The sequence below is a fragment of the Tamandua tetradactyla genome, chromosome 11 (assembly GCF_023851605.1).
Source record: "Tamandua tetradactyla isolate mTamTet1 chromosome 11, mTamTet1.pri, whole genome shotgun sequence".
Lineage (NCBI taxonomy): Eukaryota > Metazoa > Chordata > Mammalia > Pilosa > Myrmecophagidae > Tamandua > Tamandua tetradactyla.
Window position 1 is genome coordinate 64,748,674 of NC_135337.1, and position 23,635 is coordinate 64,772,308.

The 23,635-nt window shown below is 42.2% G+C and overlaps 1 protein-coding gene across 2 annotated transcripts in view; it reads right to left on the bottom strand.

The window, feature by feature from the left end:
- The window catches only part of AGPAT4 (1-acylglycerol-3-phosphate O-acyltransferase 4), a 151,214-nt gene that overhangs the window by 66,979 nt on the left and 60,600 nt on the right, over window positions 1-23,635 (bottom strand). The gene's annotated exons all lie outside the window — the stretch shown is intronic.

Consider the following 23,635-nt stretch of genomic DNA (forward strand, 5'->3'; position numbering starts at 1 on the left):
CCTGGCAAGACCCTGCCATGGGTCTGGTCCCTTACGTCTTGGTGGGTGGCGCACCCAGGCAGTGGTGCCCCTCCCCACCTGGCCAGCCCTCCCAGGGGGTCCCAGGAGTCGCCAGGCTGGATGTGAGCGGGCAGTTCCTCCTCCAGGGAGACCAGGTAGGGGTAGGCAGTGGGGGTCAGGGAATGGGGCTCTCCTCCACCTCCCCTCCACACACAGCTTCTCTGCCCCCCACCCTCGAACTATCACAGCCCATGCCAATAGGGGAAGGAGGAGGCGTCTTCACAATGGGTTTCTCTCTTTTTTTTTTTTTTTTTTTAATTTTTATGTCCGGTTCACTTTTTAAAAGAATACAATATTATTGAGATATATTCACACAGGATGTGAGTCGGTGGCTCACCCAGGATGCGAGTCTTCCCAAGTAGACAGTCAGTGGCTCAGCTATGTTGAATGTCGCATAGCTGGGCATTCAACACCACGCTGGGTCCTAGGACATTCGCACTACTCCAAGAAGTAAAAAAAGAAGGAATTTAGCTTCTGTAGGCGCAAAAGCAATCTCTCCGGGCCACGCACTGCCGTGAACCCACTGGGGTAACCTGGAGAGTGGAGGCAGAGGGAGTGGAGAAGGCTCTAGGGAGTGTTTCCAGAGAAGCCGGCTTCGGGATGAAAATGGGGGGATGAAATTGGAATGAAAACAGGCGCAGAGGGGAAGAGAAGGCAGGGAGCAAACATGGAGCGTGCCTGTGAGTGCAGGAGGGACGGAGGGCGGGAAGGAAGGGGCCTGGGGGAAGAGAGCTGAGGAAAGAGGGAGAGGCTACCCCGTGAGGAGCTCTGAGCTCCAGCGAGGCCCCAGCAGGGCGGACGCGGGCCGGGGCCTTGGTGAGCAGGTCCCGGCAGAAGAAGGCGAACCGCGGCTAACATTTCTGCAGCTCAGGTCCGGCACGGAAGGCAGCCAACATGTCACTAATACCTGTAATCGAGGCTTATGCGCCGAGCACAGGGGTGAGGGACCCGCCGGCCGGAGAGCGCGCGGGCGGTGCGGATTGAGTTCTGCGCCCCAACCTGGACGCGCGCTCGGTCCCACTGCGCCCTGCAGGGCTGGGAACCCACCAGTAAGGTGTGGCCCCACTGAATGCAGGCGGGTCTGGACCGGATTATTGGAAGCTTTATAAAGAGAACCGGGAAATCAGAGAAAGGAGAGGATGTCGCCATGTGACACTAAAGTCAAGGGACCCCAAAGACTGCCAGCAGCTGCTTCCACAACAGCCACGGACTTCAGGGAGAGGGCGAGCCTGGCCTGTCTCTAGATCTGGGAATGCTCCCCGCCTCAAAACCCTGAGCCAACACATTCCCATCGTTGAAGCCCACTCATTGTGCGGTATTCGGCAGAGTAGCTCTAGCAAAAAAAAAAAAAAAGTCTCAGCATTTTTCTTAAATAAATTGTCATTTTATCCCCAAATCCCCAAGTAACTGTAGTAAAATCTGCACCCCCCTCTCCTTCCATCTCTGCCAATGTCTCACCAGAACCGGGCTGGATATGGAAAAATACATACAAATGTATATTTGAGCACATACCATAGATCAGCATAATCTCATTTTTGATCGCTCAAGATTACTTTGGGGAGGTTTTATCTATTCCTCTTCTCCCCTTCGGCAGTCACATCCTCGTGAAAGGATCAGGGACCAGCGCGCCAAGTGTTTTAATTCAAATGAAGATCCCGGAGCGGAATGAACCATTCTGCACACCGCAGTCTCGGACTCGAGTTTCACAGGCGCTTGGTCTAGTTGACCATCCTTTCCGAGCTATCCAAATCCATAAACATAGAGCTCCTCCAGCATCTTGTTTCAGAGCAACGGGTGCCTGTCTCAGGCAGGGGTACGCGCTTCGCTAAAAAAAAAAAGTACATTTCAGCTTGGCGGCCTGGGGGTTGCAAAGCTGGGCCAGCCAGACAACCCTTTCCATCAGCAGGAGCAGAAGGACCGATGGCTTCTCGCAGGTGCATCCTCTTGCTCTTTCTGTACTGGGTTAGCTGAGGAAATCATCCCAGATCGGGCGCGTCTTACAAAGGAGACCTTGTCTCACTGACGAACCCAAATTCCTTTGCAGTATCAGTGGCCCCCGACCCTTTCTGGAGAAAATGAGATGGGAGGGGTGTGGGGGTTGGAGGTTTGATTCTGCACTTCAGCACTAAGAAAGGTTAAAAAAAGTCATTAAAAAAAAAAAGGACAGTTTTCCTTTGGATTGAATTAATAAGCACTACAAACCCGAGGAAATGCTAAAACATCAAAAGCAAAGGAAATTGCAGTAACCATCATTCTTTATGTTTGCTTTATTTTTATTCAAAGAGCACTTCAGGGTCAGAGACCTTATAGAGAAGTAAGAGAATCATTTGTAAAAGCCAGGATGGTGATTTTTTGCTTTTTTTTAAAAAAAAAAAAATCAGTCACTTCTGGTTTTTAAGGCTGTCATCTAAAGTTCCCCATCACCAGCTCTATGTGTAAGGGTCCAGGAACTCGGCAGCTTGTACAGACTGTCCATCCTCTCTAGCAGGGTTTCTCAGACTTTTGGGCATTTGCATGCACCAGCTAGGAATCTAACTGCAATGCAGATTCCGGGGGCCCCAGGCCCAGGACCTGGCATTTAAAAATAACTCCTGAGAGATGCTGCCGCTGCCTTAAAGTGGGAAGGGGATGGAGATGTAGGGAAATTACTGTGCTCTGACAAGGGCCATATCCCAGTCCCAGCTCTTTAAATATATCCACTCCTTTAATTCTCTGAACAGACCAAGAGAGAAGCCACTACCTTACTTTTATTTTACTGACTCATCAGACTTTGGCCTACAAGTCGCCCCATAATTCCTTTCCTATTTCTGGCTTTCTTGCTTGGAATCGTCAAGTCCAAATGCCTTAGCCTGCCATTCCTAGTCTGAGTCTTTGGCATTGCCAGTAATTCTTCTTTTAGGAATCCTCCGAGATCTAGGAAGCCTGGTTCAGGTGGCTTTCCTACAGATTCCCATAGACTGATCACACTATATGCAGTCCTTTTATCTATTGTTGTCCAGCCCAAAGCCCAAAGGTTTGAAACAACAATGAACATTTATGATCTCTGACAGTTTGGGTGGGTCAGGAAACCAAGGCAGATGCAGCTGGGCAGATCTGGCTGTGTGGTGGTCTAGACCTTGCTGGGCCTGAGGAAGGCTGGACGGTGCACACTTCAGGGGCTGCCTGACAGCCCTTGTTAGGGGAGGGGAGCTGCCCCCAGGACAGGAGCTCTGAGAGAGAGAGAGCCAGGCAGGGCAGCACTGACAGGGCGCAGCAAGCCACCCAGCCTCGTCTCCATGCCTGGGGTTAATAGAAGAGGGCCTCTGAACCAGTCCCACATTCAAGGGTTAGGAGAACCAGCTCCAAAGTTTTGAAGGCAGGATTCTTCAAAGAATTTGCAGACTGGTCTTAAATGACCGGCCTGCAGCAGATCGTATTTTCCAACGTGGCTGTGACAACACTTCCATCCCTGGGCTCCTCCCCCATCGAGAGGTGGGATCTAGTTCCCCTCCCCTTAATTCTGGAGGGCCTACTAGGTTGCTTGTAACCAAGAGAATGCAGCGGAAGTCATGGTCACTCACTTTTGGAAGCCTGAACCACCAGCTGAGAAATCCTTCGTCCCTGAGGCCACCATGCCAGGAGGAAGCCCAGGCCACACGCATGCAGTGCTCCGGGTGACCTGTGAGTGAAGACACCTCCAGGTGACTCCAGCCCTCAGCTCTGGAGGCTTCCCCTGAGGCCTTACACATCCTGGAGCAGAGTCTGGCCATTCTCACTGGACCCAGAATCCATGGGCTTAATAAAAAGGTCGTTTTAAGCTGATAAGTTTTGGGGCAATTTCTTACACAGCATTTAGTAACTGCAAAATACTGCATGATCAGTTTTTGTGTATTCTCTCTTCCATTAGATTGTTAGAGGCAAGCTCTTCTAGGGCAGATAGCTGTATCTTATTCATTATTATAAATCCAGCACCCAGCACAGTGCCTAGTACATAGTACGTGCTGAATAAATGTTTTTTGAATGAATAATGAGTGAATAGGGAGTTGTGTAATTTTACCAAGAGAGTCCTCTTTGGCTGGAATTCCTGGGGCCCATGGTTTGAAGTGAGGTATTACAGTTACCATATGTGCTTGTCTAACTTGGTGCCCCATCCCCCGTCCCTTGTGGGGTTTTGGGTTTGCTTGTTTGTTTTGCTTTCCTTTTGCCCTTCTTTTGACCTCTTAAATATACCTTATAGCATTTTGTCTGGGATTCTCTCTGCTGCTATGCAAAGACTTGCCTACCATTAGCATATGATAAACATTAACTACAACCATAAAAGTAGTAATGACCTCAAAGCTCAAAGATACTTATGTTTAATTTTTTTTTTCACATGGGCAGGCACCGGGAATCGAATCCGGGTCCTCTGGCATGGCAGGCAAGCGTCCTTGCCTGCTGAGCCACTGTGGCCCGCCCACTTATGTTTAATTTTGATTCTAAGGTGTTAAATATTTGGAAAACAATTTCAGACCCTTGAGTTGACTTCACTTTCTCAATTCTAAGAATGTAAGCAGGAAGATGTCTTTAAAAATGTTTAATTTTTCTCAATTGCATGCAGAGAAATGTCCTTCAGTTGGTCCAGTGCCTTCATTTATTCATTGTATTGGGTTTAATAACAGCAAATGCCTCCAATTTAATATCTGTCTCCCCAATTTTATAACCTGCTCCAGCTTTGAAGGTAAATGCCCCAGTTACTACTGAATCTCCCCATTTCTTCTATATTTATCCTGCAGCCACAGACAATTACCTAGTACCATCACTCAATTCTCATTATCTCATTTTCTCGTGATTAAGTTTAACTCCCTCCAATTTTACAAATGCTAATTAAATCTTAAAAAGAAAACAAAATGTCAATCAAAACCGATCTACAGTTGCTTGTCATCAACAGCTGTAGAAAAAAAAAACAAGTGTTCCTTCAAGTTCAAAGAATTTAAGTGCCACAGTGCCCAGTATTGTAGATCTAAATACTCTAACGGTGTTGATAAAAGAGGCAGGAATATATTTTCCAGAATCAAAGCCCAATTTTCAGTAAAGCAAAACTTTGAATGAATCTTCATTCCTTTCCACCACACCCCCCACTGCACTCCTTTGGGGCTTTTACAGAGTCAGCCATAGAAGTAATTTTAGTTCTGCTTTAAAAAAAGGAGAAAAAGGAAACAGAATGACCCCCAAATGAGAAAGGTTGTCAAATTTAAAAATAAACCTTGTATGAACGCCAACACCGCACTGTTCGTTGAAAAGCACTGAGCGGAGCCAGCTGTGGGGGGCGGCCTCAACCTCACCATTTGCCAGTCTCCTTGTGGATACTTGATGTTGTCAGGAAAGTGTGAGAAGCACAGCAGTGCCAACTTGCCCAGAGTCAAACAGATAATGATTCGTTGGAAGGAGGGATCCTAAAAGGTTTACATTCCACCTGGGTTCCACCTGCCTACCCCCAGCTGCCCCACCACTGACAGCACACATGCTCCACTGACCATGTGGCCCAGACTCTCTCCAGGCTCAGCCAGGGAAACTCAAGCCATGGATCCAACTGGCTGGAACCAATGCAAAGAGAAAGCAAGGGCAGTCAGATGGCCCTTTTCACCTCTATTTCCGGATGCTGAGGTTGAGGCATCCTTTTTCTTGCATTAATGCAGGGCAATAACTCAAGCAACATCAAGATTGACCAAAAAAGGACACCTTAAGGTCAAAACCTGAAAGAGCAATACTGCTAGTCAGTGGGGCAGAGGCTCTGAAACACATCTCATCAGGGAATCAAAGAAACATCCACCAGCCCAAGATTTCCCAAGTTCCATGGAAGATCATCCACCAGATACATAACTGGTTTCAAGCTATTGTTGAAGTTGAAATTACAATATTTCATAGTAACACAAAAATTCTAGTCTTTTTTGGTCTTCTTTTTAGAGTTGTTTCTTCTAAACCATCTACTTCCAGTTTCAGGAGGAGCTGGAGTAGACATGATTGTCCCTGCTAACAACCCTGGGCATCACATATAAAACAAACAAAAGAAGACACCGGAAGGTGGAGAGCAGACACCAGCTAGGGACTCCGGGGTACAAGGAACAGCAACAAGGAGCAGCAGGTTTTGGTTCCCTGGCACCCATATATATTTTTGCTTCATATGTCCCAGACTGGGTGCTCGAGAAGTTGGCAATCTGGAAACACCAATGGATAGGAACAAAAATCCCCCCCAAAAACCCTGCATTTTCTAGCCAAAGTTTCAGAAAAAGAGCAAGGCTGTAGCTCAGAAAACTTTTAAGTAATAATCGCTCTACTCCAACCAAACATCCTGCAACCCAGCAAAGGCTCAGTGGACCCACCCCTAGCACTCATTTCTCTCCAGAGCTTATTAACTAACAAGACTTTTTTTTGATGCCAGCTGTCTTTTGGGCATTAGGCTAGGCTGTGAAGATGCCATAAAGTTGGGTAAATAGATAAGTAGAATTCCACTGGTTCTATCTCTGGCACCCTTGCCAGGCTGTAATGAGGCATCCCAATTCCTACCTCTATCCCCCACTGGGGTGCTGCTGGAAAAGGCCAACTTGAGAGCTGGGACTCCCACTCTCCCAGTTGTAATGAACCCCCCCTTGCCCTGTGGTGTAAGTGGGGGTCAGGGAAGGAGACACATGTCCTTTCCCAGCCAGATCAGTGTCCGAGGAGGCCTGGTGGGCTGCCTCGTAGTAACTGTCTGTGCTGCTTGGCATCACAGCACTGTTTGCCCAACAGTAGGAAGCCCCTTGTCCCTCCAGGGTGCCAGTGGAAGCAGAGTGAGGAACCTGGGGTTCCAGCCCCACCTGGAGGTAACAGGTGGCACCCCCCTCTCCACTGGCACAGTGGAGATGAAGGCTGCTGAAAGGTTTAAATAAGATCCAGCAGCCCATAATATAATTCCCAAAATGTCTAGGATATAATTAAATATCACTCTTCAAATCGAGGAACAAGGAAAATCTGAGAAGAAATTGACAGATGCTAACACTGAGATGACAAATATGTCAGAATTACCTGAAAAGAATTTTAATGCAGCCATCATAAAAATGTTCCTATGAGTACTTATAAACATACGTGAAACAAATGAAAAAATAGAAAGTCTTGGCAAATAAACAGAAGACAGAAAAAGAAGTAAATGTCAATTTTGGAACTGATAAAATAAAATAAGTCGAAATAAGACTCAATGAAAGGGTTCAACAGCAGAATGAAGAAGACAGAGGAAAAAAGCAGTGAACCCAAAGAGAGAAAATAGAAATTACCCAATTTGAGCAACAGTGAAAATATAGTCCTTTTAGTTGTTTAATATAACATCTCAAGGAATTCCTAGTTTCCTAGAGAGTATAAAGCTAGTCACTAGGCACTATTTCCAACGCGGGTGTGAACTTCAGAATCTTTGTAGAGGGAATTGATGTCCCTTCTGCAAAGAAGAGTGGACAATCATTTCGAGGTAAAATTTCTGGAATGCCTTTCTGTTTGTTTGTTTAAATATAGCAATGAAATCAGTCACTGAGCAGGTAGGAGCGCTTCTTGCTCCTTAATGCAGTGTTTGTACCTAACTATTCTGGCCACACTAAGGCCAGCTTTTGTGATAACAAACATCCCAGGCTAAGTGATCAGTCTCCCAACTCCTTAGATGTCAATTGTCATTCAGAGCACTAGGTTAGGTTAGGTCTTGACCATGCTATAAAGCTGGGTAAATACATCAGTAGGGAGCAGAACAAGTATACTGCAAGGAATCCATTCTTTCCATGAATATTCATCAGTCCTGCCAGGCGCAAACGTTGTTCTATGCACGTGGGATACATCTAGAAACCCTAGACAGAGATCCTGTAATAGACTCACCTCCTAGGGAGGTGGGGCATCTGTGAGGCATGGGAAGACAACAATAAACAAGCGTAAACAATAAATTAGTATACTGAAGTGTGATGTGTCCTCCGGGAAAAAAAATGGTGGCCTAGATTGAGAAGGGTGGGGTGAGGCGGGGATTGGATATGGAGCAAGAGAGATGAAAAGTCACAGAGAACAAAAAATGATGGTCCATTGGCAGAGAAAGGAAAGCTTGATGAGGTGTGAGTTGGAGGAGAGGAAGGGAGGTGAAATCTGAGAACCAGATGGAATTTGAGGTGAGAGTCAAGCACCCTAGTAGAAAGGTCCAGCTAAGACTGAAAACTGCAGACCTGAAACTAAAGGGGAGCTCAGCTTTTTTGTAGAGGGAATTGGGGCTACGGATTTTAAGGATGCCTGGAAGGTTTTTATTTTTTATATCCTTAGAAATTGAATAATGAAAATGGAAAAATTTATCAATAACCATTTCCTAGCCTTTATTATTCCCTTCCATCTCACAACCCTTCAAATCAAGGCTAGGCTGAGATCCAATTCTAATAAGAAATAAACCATCAGAGTTAGGTTTTAAATATGAATTATCTTAAGACAGTGTAATGTTAATTTTTTTTTTTTAATAATAGGAACATTAGCTAACAAAAAAAAAAAACCAATATAGAACTGAAAAGTAAACCATCTCCCTATTTAGACAATTTCTCAACATATTTGCTTAATGGAATTGCTCTCACAACATGCTCCGGTATGTTTACCATCTTTTCAGCTTTGGCAATGGTTCTCGTTTTTCCAGCCTTGGAGTCTTTTTGTTTAGATACACACATGCACACCCGTGGAGACAAATCACACAGACACAACCAGGCAGTACTGACATCTGCAGGCTCGTATATATTTTTTCCTTTCAACATTCACAAAATTAAAGCCCTACCTCCGGGTGGGCCATGGTGGTTCAGCAGGCAGAGTTCTCGCCTGCCATGCCAGAGACCCAGGTTCGGTTTCCTGGTGCCTGACCATGCAAAAAAATAAAAAATAAAAAAAAAACCCTATCTCCTTAGGTCAAATTTGAATTCATTTACAAGGACCAAAGGCAATGAGAAGACCCCATAGAACTGTACTGCACAAAGAATGACCCTAAGGTAAACTATGAACTTTAGTTAATAATATAGCTATAATAATATTGGTTCATCAATTATAAAATGCTAATTGCAAATAATAGGGAAAACTCAGTGTGTGTTTAGGGAGAGTATATGGAAATTCTGAGTTTTCTGCATGATTTTTCTGTAAACCTACAACGCTCTAAAAAATAAAATTACAAAAAAAAAGACAATGAATATTGGTGAAAAAGTAAGTCACTTAGATATTCAAGATTCCTAACTACAGACAAAAAATTAGAAGAAATAGAAAAGAATTGCATGTATTCGAAAGAATGCTGCTTGGTGCTGACTGATTTAAGCAAAGAATTCTTTCCCAAGTATTTACATTAAGTGCAGTGAAACTTGATTTGAATTTCACCAATGAGTAATTTGTAGCAATTCAAACAGATTAAACATATAACTGCCCAAAGCAAAAGAATTGTTAATAATCAGTACAGCAAAGTAATCAGAACCATTATTAGGGAATACAACCATCCCGGGTGAATCCATGCTGGAAGGACTCATGGCAAATACCACTGTGACCTCAAGCGGCAATTACTGGGGAAACCGATTCATATCGGTCAGGGCAGGCTGGCTTAGCCAAGGAAACAGAAAGCAAGACCAAGGGGAAAAAGCTGGGTTTCCCATAACTCATCTTGAAACTTGATGATAAGAGATCAGACGCTATCTTGGTACTAGAATGAGATGCATTTCTCATCAAAGTGGAAACCTGGTTTGTGAAATAACCTCCCTCTCTCTGGGACCTTCTGGAGAAGAGATGAATAGAAACCCACCATCAGGAATCTCAAAGACTCACCCAAAGTGACTGGCTATTTCCCCTCTCCTGGGCTCGAAATAATCTGTGAGTTCTTGTCAATTTCTTGAAAAACCTGTCATATAGTAAGGACCACGGTGGCTGGATAACAGGATTTAATTACCAATCACTTATGAGGAAAGGGTTGTCGAGACACTAGAAAAAGTTTTCACAAGCTTACCTATAAAATATGTTAATGGTCCTAACAAAGGCAGAAAGGGGGGGGGTCCTTTTTCCTTTGTGGCTCATCTTTTTTTAAATTATTTATTTTTATTGATATATATCATATATTCACATACCATGTAATCATCCAACAATCATTGGTTCACAATATTATATAGCTGTGCATCCGTCATCATAATGGACTTTTTTTTTCTTTTTTGTAGAAAAAAACAATAAATTTCAAAACATATTGCAACAATTAGTTGTAGAACAGATTTCAGAATTTGGTATGAGTTAAAAGTCCACAACTTTAGTTTTTTACTTCTACCTGCTCTAAGATACTGGAGACTAAAAGAAATATCAATATAATGATTCAGCAATAATAATTTGTTAAACCCTACCTTCTCTGTATAACTCCACCATCAACTTTGATCTTTCTCCCACTCTTTAGGGGTATTTGGCATAGCCCATTCTAAATTTTTCATGTTCTGTGTGAGACCATAGGGAATAAAAAAGGATTTGAAAACTTTCCTTGGGGGACTAGGGAGAAAGGAAGAAATACTCAACTTTCCCACCTGGGGAGTTCCTGATACTCTTGCAAACAGTGGAGACAACCAACTCAATAGACTGAGCCCTTGATCTTCAAGTTCGCCCCTATGAAACTTATTCTGCAAAGGAGAAGCTAAGCTTACTCATAATTATGCCTGACAGTCACCCCCAGAGAATATCTTTTGTTGCTCAGATGTGGCCATTCTCTCTAAGCCAATTTAGCAGGTGAACTCACTGCCCTCCTGCCTATGTGGGACATGACTCCCAGAGGTATAAATCTTCCTGACAATGTGAGACAGTACTCCTAGGATGAGCCAGGACCCAGTATCTTAAGATTGAGAAAGCCTTCTTGACCAAAAGGAAGAAGAAAGAAATGAGACAAAATCAAGTTTCAATGTGTGAGAGATTTCCAACAAAGTAGAGAGATTATCCTGGAGGTTATTCTTATGCGTTTTATAGATATCCCTTTTTAGTTTATGGTATATTTGGAGTGGTTACAGGGAAGTACCTGAAACTGTTGAACTGTGTTTCAGTAGCCTTAATTTTTTGACAATTGTATAACTTTACAGCTTTTATAATATGACCATGTGACTGTGAAAGCCTTATGTCTGATGCTCCTTTTATCCAACATATGGACAGATAAGTAAAAAAAATGAGGATAAAAAAATAAATAAATAAAAGGGGATATAAGGGTAAAGAAAATAAGGTAGATTACAATACTAGTTGTTAGTGAGAGGGAGGGGAAAGGGGTATGGGATCTATGTCAAATATTCTCAAAGTGATCATGGTGATGAATACACAATTATGTGATGATATTGCGAGCCATTGATTTTATACTATGGATTGGCTGTATGTGTGTGAGGATTTCTCAATAAAAATATTAAAATAAGATAAAATAAAATAAAAAGACTCCGTGTCAGAGCCTGCCGTGCTCCTGGAGATCTGAGGCAAGGCTTTGAGTTTCCCTCAATGATGTATGCTCCAAGAGCAAGGAATTTGTCCCAGTTTGTCTGTCCAGCTCCTGCACAGACTGGCTTCAGTAGATGCTTAATAGATAATTGTGAAAACAACAAATGAAGTCAGTCAAGGTACAAATGCAGATGGTGGGTCAGAACAATTTGTGAGTCAGAGACCATACAGGATATGCAGAAGAACAGAAAAACCAGGGGGCAGAGCAGGGCAAGCGAAGTGTTCAAAACCCCAAGGCTATAGTTGGGACCCAGGGAGAGAGGCAAAAACCTAGAGAGTGAACTATCTGATTGGGAGTCCCATCAAGATAACCCCATCCGGGCTTTCTGTGCAATCCTGTGAGGGCAGAAACCACAGCTGATCCGCATAGCCTGGGCCTATGGATAACTGGGTACGTCTACCCCATAGGAGCTGAATATGGGGGGAAAATTACTTCTCTGGTGTGGTGGGTTGAACTGTGTACTCCAGTTTGGACATGTTCTTGGTCTGCCTTCTGGTGGGTGTGGACCTATTCTAAATAGGACCTTTTAATGGGGATACTTCAGTTAAGGTGTGATCCAACAGAATCAGGATGGCCCTTAATCCTATTACAGGAGGGTTCATAGAGAAAGCCAAAGAGAAGAAAGCTGGGAAAGGCTGCAATGTGACAGAAAAGCCAAGAACCAAGGATACCTTGCAGTCAGCTCCAGAATGCCGCAGCCTTAGGGAAGAAGTCTTCGCCTTGCTCAAAACTTGACTTTGGACTTCTAGCCTCAAAACTGTGAGCCAATAAATTACCATTGTTTAAGCAAAGCTATTGAATGGTGTTTGTTTAGCAGCTGGGAAACTGAAACATCTGGTCTACCCAATTATATGCTTCTCTATTGATGCATTTGAAAGAAGTCCCAAGGCACCATTTTTTGCTAGCCAAGCCTCATAAGAGCTGCCAAAGACTTATTTGATTATCAGGCCAGCAATGATTCACTTATTGCCTGCACTCAACTATTAGAATCTTCCCTGGAAAAGTGTCTTGGCAAAAGCACAATACAAATGTTTCAGAACTATGCCTTTGTCAGCTTCCAAACCTCTTCTTCTGGCTTTCTTTAGAATAGGACTGAGAAACAAGCACGAGATAGTCTGCAATTTCAAAAGTTCGTCAAGTTCAAAACTTTAATTTCAAAAATTATCAAATCACATCTGGCTGGATACTAAGTTGTTTCTTTAGCAAACTTATCAAATATGCTCTTTACATGATATTTTACATACTGATTTAAATCCCCCAAAGTAAAAATTAGGCTTCTCATTTCTACAGACCTGAATATAATTTTAATACTCATTATTAAATAAATCTGCAATTTGGCCAGAAAAGATATCTTAAATTCATACCTGAGAGCAAAAAATAAATAAATAAATACATACATAACAAGCTCTTTTTGAGCCTCCAAAACTCTTGGTCTTTAAATTTATCACCTATGAAATACAAAGACCCCTGCAATAACTAAGGACATGGCAGAAAGAGGCCCACTCACTTGAATCATCCAAGGGAATAGATTCTAACCTAAAAAAAATCCTAAAATTCCTATTGGTTGTTTAAACTCTAAATGTCCCAGTTCACAATACCTTCTCCATTTTAGGAATATATACCTACTTCCTCACTTAACATTATTATTACAGCATCACCACTCAACACATATACCAAATTGGGTACTGTAGATAAAGGTGTATTACTCTAAGTCCACAAGCAGGACTTTTCAGCATGCATCCTTCCAGTGAAGAGCTGTCAACCATCTGGCTCAGGCATGTTTGTCTCTCTCTATGGCTCCATGTCCTGTTGACAGGGATTCAGGAAGACAAACAAAAAAAATGACATTTGTCTAAAGCCATGTTTGTGAAGCTGCCAAGAACTTGCTTCTTTCCAGACTTGACAAGGCTCATTAAAAGCTTGAAAAAAGAGATTGTCACATTTTTAGACACTAATAGTAATATGACTTGGTCAAGTCTTTGTTTCAAAAAGAGCTCTGATATCTTTTTGGGGTCATGGGGGTTGGGTGGGAATAAATTAACGGACAACTAAAGCAAAAGGTCAAGGCCTCCAGGGCTGGAGGTACTGGCACACCAGAGAAAGAGAAACAACATCTCCCATCTTTCCTGTCCTTAGGCAAGGAACTCTTTACCCAGGAAGGCAAACAACTCTAGCAACCACCTTCTTTAACTTCTCAGGCTCAATTTCATCAGTATAGTGAGATGGTTTTCTTAAATTACTTTCCTTGCAAACTTCTCCCTATGTTCTACTTGTAAAAGCTCAAAAAACACTAGAGCAACTGTCTGTTCCACCAATGCTATCTTAATTAAGGTAATTTTTTTCAGTGATTCTAGCTTTATGCCTTAATTTTCTCTTTGATTTCTCTGTGTGTGTCTGTGTGTGTGGAAGGAGTTAGTTCTAAAAATTGTTTAGATTTATGTCTTCCCACCTGCTGATTCTGTTCTTAGGCTGGTTTGAAGCTGTTATGTACCCTAGAAAATGCCATGTTCTTTTAATCCATTCCTTTGGGTGCAGACCTATCATGGGTGTGACCTTTTGATTAGGTTGTTTCAATTGATATATGAACCACCCAATTCAAGGTGGGACCTAATTTTTTTACTGGAGTCCCTTCTGAGAGGCTAAAAGAAAAGGCCTAGAGAAAGCTCAGAGAGAAACACTTAGAGAAGTTTGGAGAAAGCTAGAGAAAAAAAAACGGAAGAGCTGAGAGAAAGATGCTAAGAGGGGACCAACAGAGGCTGAGAGAGGAGGCTTCTGGAAACAGGTGCTGAAAGCAACAGAAACTGGGAGCCAAGGACCAGCAGACACTGGCCATGTGCCTTGCTATCCGACAGAGGAACCCCAGAGGCAAGCAGCCTTTCCTCGGAAAAGGTATCTTCCTCTTGATGCCTTATGTTTCAGTTTTCTAAAGCTGCTGGAATGCAATACACTAGAAATGCATTGGCTTTTACAAAGGGGATTTATTAGGTTACAAATTTACAAAGCCATGAAAATGTCCAAATTAAGTTATTAACAAGAGGATACCTTCTTGGAGCAAAGGTTGCTGGCATCTGGGGTTTTTCTGTCACATGGAAAGCACATGGATGTCTGCCAGTCTCTCTCTCTCTCTCTCCTGGGCTCTGCTTTCAGTGGCTCTCTCTCTCCTCTGGATTTAATCTATTAGTTTCTCTCTTGATTTTCTTTAGGCTTTGGGTCTTTGAGTTCTGTGGGTCCTTGTTTAGCATCTCCCGAGGTGTTTCTATCTCCAAGCATTTGTGCTTTTTCCAAAATGTTTCTCTCTTAAAGAACTCCAGAAAGCAGATTAAGACCCACCTTGAATGGGCAAGGTCACATTTCCATGTAATGACCTAATTAAGAGGTCTCACCCAACAACGGGTCTCCCCTCACATGACTGGATTAAAAGAACATGGCTTTTCTGGGGGTACATAATAGTTTCAAACCAGCACACCTTAATTTGGACATTTTCATGCCTGAGAACTGTAAATATGTAAGGTAATAAATACCCATTGTTAAAAACCAGTCCATTTCTGGTATATTGCATTCTGGCAGCTTTACCAAACCCAAACAGCACTCAAGTGCAATTGTTCTTCACTTTCAGGCTTCAGCGTTCTAGGTACGATCTCCTTTTAGTCATTTCATTGCTCTGGCCTGACCTGGTACATTTCAGCCCTGAAAACTGAGTGGACAGCATAAGGAGTAATGCTGTGTGGAGAGAAGAGTGAGCACATGTGTGGAGGCTGGAAGGAGGGCGGGGATTACATGAGAAGGACAAGCTCATTGATCTTGGAAGCTAAGTATGAAGATGAGGCTGTAAGATGTGGCCCGAGGAGAGATATGGGGGTGCTAAGTAGCTGTACCTCAGGCTCAGCAGGTACTCCATAAATGTTTGTTGAGTTGAATTGAAGGGAATTATATTGCTTGAGTGTGGTGTTTAAAAATTCAGTGGGCATCAGATAGAGGATGCACTGGGGACAAGCTGAGGTGGAGACCTCTGAAAAAATTTATTGCAACATTCCAAGTGAGAGCCAAGCTTACCTCCAAGTTCCAGATAGATGCTCCTCCCTGCATCTCTCTGAGGATTCAACCACGCTTACATTAATCCAATATAAAACGTCTGCCTTCATGTCTACATGTTCTCTCCTAAACATGCTCTGCTCAAGTTGGTAACATGGGTATATAATCCATCCCTTCCTATTTAGTAGAGTTGGCTGCTGATATAAATATTGTACATGAATAATCCCATATTTCTGGGCATAATCATTATTCTGGTGCAAATGACTGACTGGAAGGGCCACCTATTGCATATGGCACATTAAGCCTTCTCATGAGAAATGGCTCACTGCCTCTTTTAAGAGGATGAAAGAATCCAGCCAGATTCCTCCCACCCCCACCCAGGCTATTCTCTGCAGGGAGGGGGTCAGCATGCAGTTAGCAGCCCTCTGTTCACTGCAAGACCCCGCTCTCAAAGCCCTTTGTCCACTCCTTGCATCGGTGCTGCACATATCTATCTCTTGCACTCGACTGGAATTGGGTATAACGATAGGATCTTGCATTCATCTCGGGTATTCCCCTCCTCCCAACTGACTTTGTACAGGGCACGGTGCTGTGTGGACACCTGCAGAGACCATGTGATTATTTATCCTCCACCACTGCAGTGACCTCTGAAATGGCTGGGGGCTTTGTCTGACTGGCCCGGTCCCTCTTCTGATTACAGAGCCAGATACCCAGGGGTGGGCATGCACCTGGACAAGATTACTACAGCATTTTGAGTCATTAAATAATTATGACTTGGAAACAATGAAATGCCATAAGCCCATCTGAGTCTTCCAATTGTTCACACCCTGTGGGTTTAATACAATTATCTCCAGGGTCGAGTTTGGTAGTCTGTGTGGTACAATGGTTCACCCGGGCTCCGCAGTGGAAACTCTTGCTCCTGGCAGGGATGGTGCTGCCTCTACAGAAAGGACGCCTCCTGGAGCAGCTGCCTACAGGGAGTTTACATTCCCTGTCCACAGTGAGGTAAGTGTTGCAAAAGAAAGAAGCTCACAGGACTGGGGGCGCAGAGAGAAGGTGGCAATTCACCTTTCCCAGGCTTGAGGGGAAGCAGCACTGGCTTTACTTGAAGGCCGTATTTTAATGGGACTGAATAGGAGTTCACCAGATAAAGAAATCAGATCTTTCAGTAAAATACTACCCAGTGCCTTTCGTGGAAGACATTGCTTATTTATTTGCTCAATTTAGCAATTCCTTCCTTTCATCCCAAGAAAATCATCATAAGCATGGCATACGCATTATTTTGATGCAAATGACATAAAAGGAGGTTCTCCTCTTCCAATCTTCACCAGTAAATCTCTAATCCAGTCAGGTCTTGGCTCAGATGATGCTACAGATAGTATGAAAACGAGAAAAGGGCATTCCTGACCTCCAAATGCAATGCTCAGCCAGAAATATTAGCCTTCTAAATAAGTCTTCCCTTTTATTATTATTATTGTTGTCACTGCTGCTTTTGATGAATTTATATAGCTCCTTTCCTTCCACTGAGAAATAACTACTCAGACATAGCAATATACACAAAGGCCATTTTTACAATACACGTGATGATGAGCTATGACATTTGCTGAGAGAGCATCCAAACTAAAATGTCATGCTGTCATGGTTGCCAAGACACTCCTTTTAAAATGAGAAGTGAGGAGTTTTTATGATCGAGGTAGGGTAAGTTAGGAAATTCATAACTGGGAAGATACATTACCAAAATACGTGCTGTCGTGGGTAGAAGATGCTGCTCACCCACTATGAGCACAAAAAGAACAGTAGCTTATTTTTTCTCATCCCAGAGATGGATTCAGGCCTTGGTATTGTTACTTTGACAAAAGTGAGGGTGACTGATTTGTCCCAGTTTTAAGAGTCCGAAGCAAACTGGGACAGCTGGTCACCTGAAAGACCCTCTGGGGCAACAAGACACAAAACCATGAAGGGATACAATCAGCAGTCAGGCAAATCGGGTGGAAGACTTTTATCACTGTGTTAAGCCATCTTCCCTCTCCCTTGCTTATTCCCTTTTCTAAAAACCATCATCATGCAAAAGAGTCTCCAAAGTAGGCCTCCTTTCTATCTAGTGTTTCCCAATATTCTGTTTGTTCTAAACATTCTTTTTCTTACCCAAAGTTTTTAATCGTGTTGTTAACCACAGTATTTGGGGACTCATCCCTCTACGTAACTAATCAATACCCATCTGGCATTCTCCTTCCAAACAACAACAAAAATCGCAGACCCCTCCTTACTCCCCCTCTTACTGACATTTAGCTTTGGTATACTGCCTTTGATACCTTTCATGAAAAAACACTTTGGGGTTCCTATCAACACACGCTCTAGTTTGCATCAATTATATTTGACTCCCATCATCTCTTCATCTAGTCTACACTTCATTTTTCTCTCATCTGCACATCTCAAACAAACCCCTGTGTCTTCTTGTTACACCCTGAGAGTTATCTCATTATAAACCCTCCAAAGGATCATGGAGCATCTTCAACAGACTCATCAGGATCCAATACAAGGCAGACGCCCTGCCACCCCTTTTATCCCATATCCCTTCCCTGCACAGTCTCTCAAGGCTCAAGAGATTTTAAACGTCATCTGAACAACATCTCCACCCAGATCAGTTTGAAGAATACACTACCAAGCGTCCCTGAATGATCAGTCACAATCTACTCAGAATTCCCAGAGAAGGGAAACTCATTGTTTTCTGAGGTACCACCATTCCATTTTTGGACTTTTCATACCATCGCAGATCCTTGCATATGATTTTTGGTAGCTTTCTCCAGATGCCCAATGCCTTTCTTCTGAGGTGATGAGAAGGTGTCTAATCCCTCTTCCACTTAATGTCCTCTCAGGCCCCATCCCCCCACATTCCCCAATGTATTTTCTTCTATGGACTCCCTCTTCACATGTTCCAGGTTCTCAGAACTCCCTTTTAATGCATGCTCAATCCAGCATGGTGGCATGATGGTCTGACTATGTGGGAAATAGCAATAGGCCATCACCTTGTATTTGTGTAGCAAATTGAAATGTATTTCCCTTACTTTACAAAATAAAAATACAGGGTTCATGGGTGGTTTGGTGGTAGAATGCTCGCCTTCCATGCAGGAGACCCGGATTTGATTCGTGGACTATGCATCTGAAAAAAAAAGAAAAAGAATACAAAGCCCTAGGGAAGCTGACTGAAACTCCAAGGTGCCAAGGGGGAAGCTGGGACTCCAGGCTCCAAATGCACATTCCTGCCACCACACCCAGAGAGGGACACCTCCTCCGTGGCCTTAGCAACACCAGGTTCACATCATATCCACCAAAGAAAAGCTTCGGGAGAACTACAAAGGGGGCCATACGAACACTGAAGGATAGCTACTCAATGTTTTCCAAGTAAATACAACTATATATTTTGAAATGGAAGAGTGGTATACTATATTTCAGAATAAAGGATAAACCACTGTACCTGCCACCAATGCACTTCTAGCATCTTTTCTTCAAAACAAAATGTGGAGACGGGGAATACTTTTAATGCAATATCTCCCTTCCCTTCTAGAGACCTGGGATACTACCAGAGAAGGGAAATCTCAAAACTTTTGTAAAGGTGCTGTATTCCCCTCTGAGCCCAAGATACACTGAAAAAGAGGAAAAACAGGAAGTCATGTTTGCCATCAGTATTGCTTATTTGGGGAGCTTTTTCCCTAGGAAACCTCTTTCTCCTTTGCTTCAATCTGTGTTATTTAAATTCCATCCCCAGGATATGGAAACCCAAACCCATAGCTTAAGTAGTAGTCTCTAATGTTTTTGACTGCTTAAGGTTTTTTTTTTTTTTTTCACACAGGCAGGTTCCGGAAATCCAACCCAGGTCTCCAGCTTGGCAGGCGAGCACTCTGCCACTGAGCCACCATGGCACCACCTTGTTTAAGGTTTTTTTAAAAAATTAAATATGCACCATTGGCACAAGCAATTTTATTATTTGTGTATAGATCTAGATGCATCTGTGTACGTATATAACTGATTATGTGTGTGTGTATAAGATAAAAGAAACATAAACAGAAGCTCTAAAGTTTTCTTTCTAGCCCCCAGTAGCTTGCCTTGTTTAACTCCTGGGGATACTTACCCTACTCTGAAAACCACACACAATCATCTTAGAAGTTATAAAACACCAAAATCAAACTTAAAACCTAATTTGAAAAAAGCAACTTAAGACATCAGTGAAATTTAATGCTTCCAAAAACAAATAGGCACCTTGGCTGAGAATTAATTTATTTATAAGCCACAATAATAGCTAAGACAAGTTGCTTGTTCAAGCCAAGCATCTTCTCATACAATTCAATTTAGGAATTTGCATGCGAAATTTGCTGTTTCTTTTGTGTACCTATTTGAAATTTGTAGCAATTAAGATCCCTATTTAAAATGTAAGGTCATTCTTTGTACTAAAGACTCTTAGTAGAAGGATATATATATATATGTGTGTGTGTGTGTGTGTGTGTATATGTATACATGCTTTATTTACTTATTTTAAGATGCAGAAAAGTATTGTTACTCAAAAGGAACAAAGCATGCAATAAAATAGTGATTTCACTCTTCTTAAAAACTTAAACGAAAAACCCAGTGCCCTCACTTATCATGCTACTTTCACTGAATCAATTTCATAAGGTCTAAAGAGAAAGAGACGATTTGAATATTTGCTTCCAATTGCCAGCATATCAACTGCATAACCACCAGTGATATTTCTTGATGAACTGAACTAATAGCACACTGTAATCATCAAATCTTCAACCCCAATACCTCTTGCCCTCCCCACCACACCCACCCCGCCAAATAAACCAAAGGACATTGCCATAATGGGCTAATTTCATAAAAAGAATTGTGTGGAAAAATTATTTCCCTGGGAATTGGACCAGAGTGCCATGCTCACTATTAAGAGGGAAATAATCACATCTGAATGGAGTGGGTGGACAACTTCCTGGATAATTCAAAATTAAAAAATCAAGAAACTGAAACAATAGAACAGACTGCTTTGGTGAGATTACTTCCTTTTACTTTGTTTATGCAAAGCAAGTTTTATGCAAAAATATTTTTAAAAGGTTTGAACTGCATGTCACTACACTTAACTTCCATTATTTAGTTCTGTTTGATGTGTGAGGTTTGTTTTGTTTTGTTTTTTTAGTTTATAAAACACATGCTCATTGTATAACATCAGACCTTGAGAAAATATGGTCAATTTTAAATATCATCTGATTACAATTCCTATGATTAGCCATTAACACTCTGACAAATTTACTTCCAGTCTACATTCATAAAATTGTACAAATAGTTTTGCATCATGTCTTTTTATTTAATATTATATAGTGAGAATTTTCCCCATGCTATTTATTCTCCAAGACCATGATTTTTGGTGCCAGTACAATGTTCCATCTTTAAAATGCGCCAAAATTTGTTTTGCCATCTCATTCTCTTGTTATTTTGGTTGTTTCCAGAACAAGTGTCCCTGAAACAAACTCTCAGATATGCAAGAAATTAATTTTTCATGCCTGATATATGTCTTAGTCATCAAATTGTACATTTTCCTCTCATTGTTTTTATTATATAATTTTATTTTTAAAACACACAAACGCTGCTCTTACCTTCAAACAATGTCAGGTGTCAAACCGTTCAGATGTCAAATGACCCCAATTGGGTCATTATTTTTCTATAAAAGATGATGTGTGAACAGATTTTTCATAAGACAAATTAACAATTTCCCAAAGTGCATTTTGAAAATGCCCCTCGAGACAATACAAAAATAAGTCTTGAAAAAAAAAGTCTTGAAGGAAACCGCCGTTCACAACGCTTGGTATTTCCAAGCACTTGCAACCGTAGAAGGCCAGCGGCTGAGAGCCAACACTGGGAAGCAGGGCAAGCCCACTTGGCAACAGGCCTTGGGTTGGGGCTCCATGTACAGCTCATTCATTCCCACCACAACCAAGCATGGTTTCTCCTCACATATTGGGGCCATTGGTTGTGTGGTACATTTGTAGCCCTTCTCCTTGGGATGCCCCACCGTAGCTTCCTAAACAAGCCAGTATGGCACACTGGAGGTGCACACTTTGATCCTAGCAGATCACCCATGGGTATTGAAATAAAAACTCATATACCATCCTAGTTGTTTGTCTCAAAATTCTAGGGTAGTAGAAAATAAAATGGATTTTGGAAACTCAGATCACCTACTTGCAAAAAAAAAAAAGGTATGACCTTGGGCATGGTATTCAACTTTGAGCCTCAGTTAATTGATCTGCAAAATGGGAGACTGACCATTCAGAGTGAGGGTGATTAAATGAGGTAATGGATGTAAACAAGTTAGCACAATGCCTGATTAGCATCTCAAAAACTGTATCAATTAAAATTATTAGAAAGAAAAGAGAGTCACTTATCTGGTTTTTCTCCCCCTTCCTCTTCTTATTTGTGACACATTGGGAGTGTCACATCAGAGGCCCCAGTTTTGGTGGCGATTTGTCACCTACTACAGTATCTGGTGGGATATGTGGCCCCTCTCAGGCCTGTTTCTCAGGCCACAAGTCAGTGCTGGGAGGTTCTCATGACAGGGCTCTGCAGTCAGATGTACTGGTTCCAACCTCAGTTTCCCCACTTCCTCTGTGACCGGGAGCAAGTCTCTTAAACCCTTTGTGGGGATCTCACATTGTTCCAATTTGTGTCACAGGTGTTGCCACCAGAGGGCTACAAGTACACCGAGGATTAGGGTGCTGAAGAGAGCCACGTGCTAAGCAGGCCAGGAAACTGAACATTTGGGGAGACCCAAAAGGCTTTCGTCATGAAGGACGCCATCTGCTGGCAAAGCCAGGAGAATGGCTCTCCATTCAATTCAATTGAACGGAATTGAATCTGGAAAAGAATTGAAGGCTTTGTGACATCTTTCCTGACCCTATCCCAGGGCCTTTTGGAACTGGTCTGTACCCTCACTGTGGGTCCCTGGCCCTGTTTTGGTTGGGAAGTACTGAGGAACCAAGTGTCAAAGAAGAGCCTTAACATAACCCTAATCAAAAACAAAACCCTGAACAAAAGAGAGCAACCGATCTTAACCCTAATCAAAAACAAAACCCTGAACAAAAGAGAGCAACCAATCTTAACCCTAATCAAAAATAAAATCCTAGACAAAAGAGAGGAACCTATCTCATCAGGATATCAGCAAAAAATTCCAAGCTGCACTAAAGAAAGAGAAAGACATGGCCCAGTCAAAGGAACAAACTAAAAAAACAGAGAAAAAAAACTCAGAGAAGATACAGAATTTGGAACTAATCAAAAATGTTCAAACCAAATCTCCTCAATTAATTCAAGAATATGAAGTAAAATATGGCTAAAAAGATGAAAGATAGTAAAAAGACATTGGGTGAGAATAAAGGAGAGTTTGAAAGCATGCAAAGAAAAATAACATAACTAATGGAAATGAAAGTCACAATGAGATTAAAAATACACTAGAGGCATACAACAGTAGATCTGAAAAGGCAGAAGGAAGGATCAGCGACCAAGAAGACATGGCATCTGAAACTGAACAGAGAGCAGAGCAGATAGAAGAATGAAAAAAATTGAGCAGGGATTCAGGGAATTGAAAGACAGGATAAAGCACACAAACATTTGCATCATGTTATCCTAGAAGGAGAACAGATGGGAAGAGACAGAGAAAGAATATTTGAGGAAACAATAGCCAAAACCTTCCCAACTCTTATGAAAGACATAAAAATACATATCCAAGAAGTGCAAGGTACTCCAACTCTGAGACATACACTAATCAGAATGTCAAATGCCAAAGAGAAAACTGTGACAGCAGCCAGAGAAAAGCAATGTGTCACAGGCAGGGGATCCTCAATAAGACTAAGTGTTGATTTCTCATCCAAAACCATGGAGGCAAGAAGGCAGTGGTATGCTATATTTAAGATACTGTAAGAGAAAGACTGCCAGCCAAGAATTCTTTATCTGACAAAATTATCCTTCAAAAATGAGAGAGAGTTTTAAATATTCACAGATAGACATAAACTGAAAGAGTTAATTAATGAGACTGCCTTA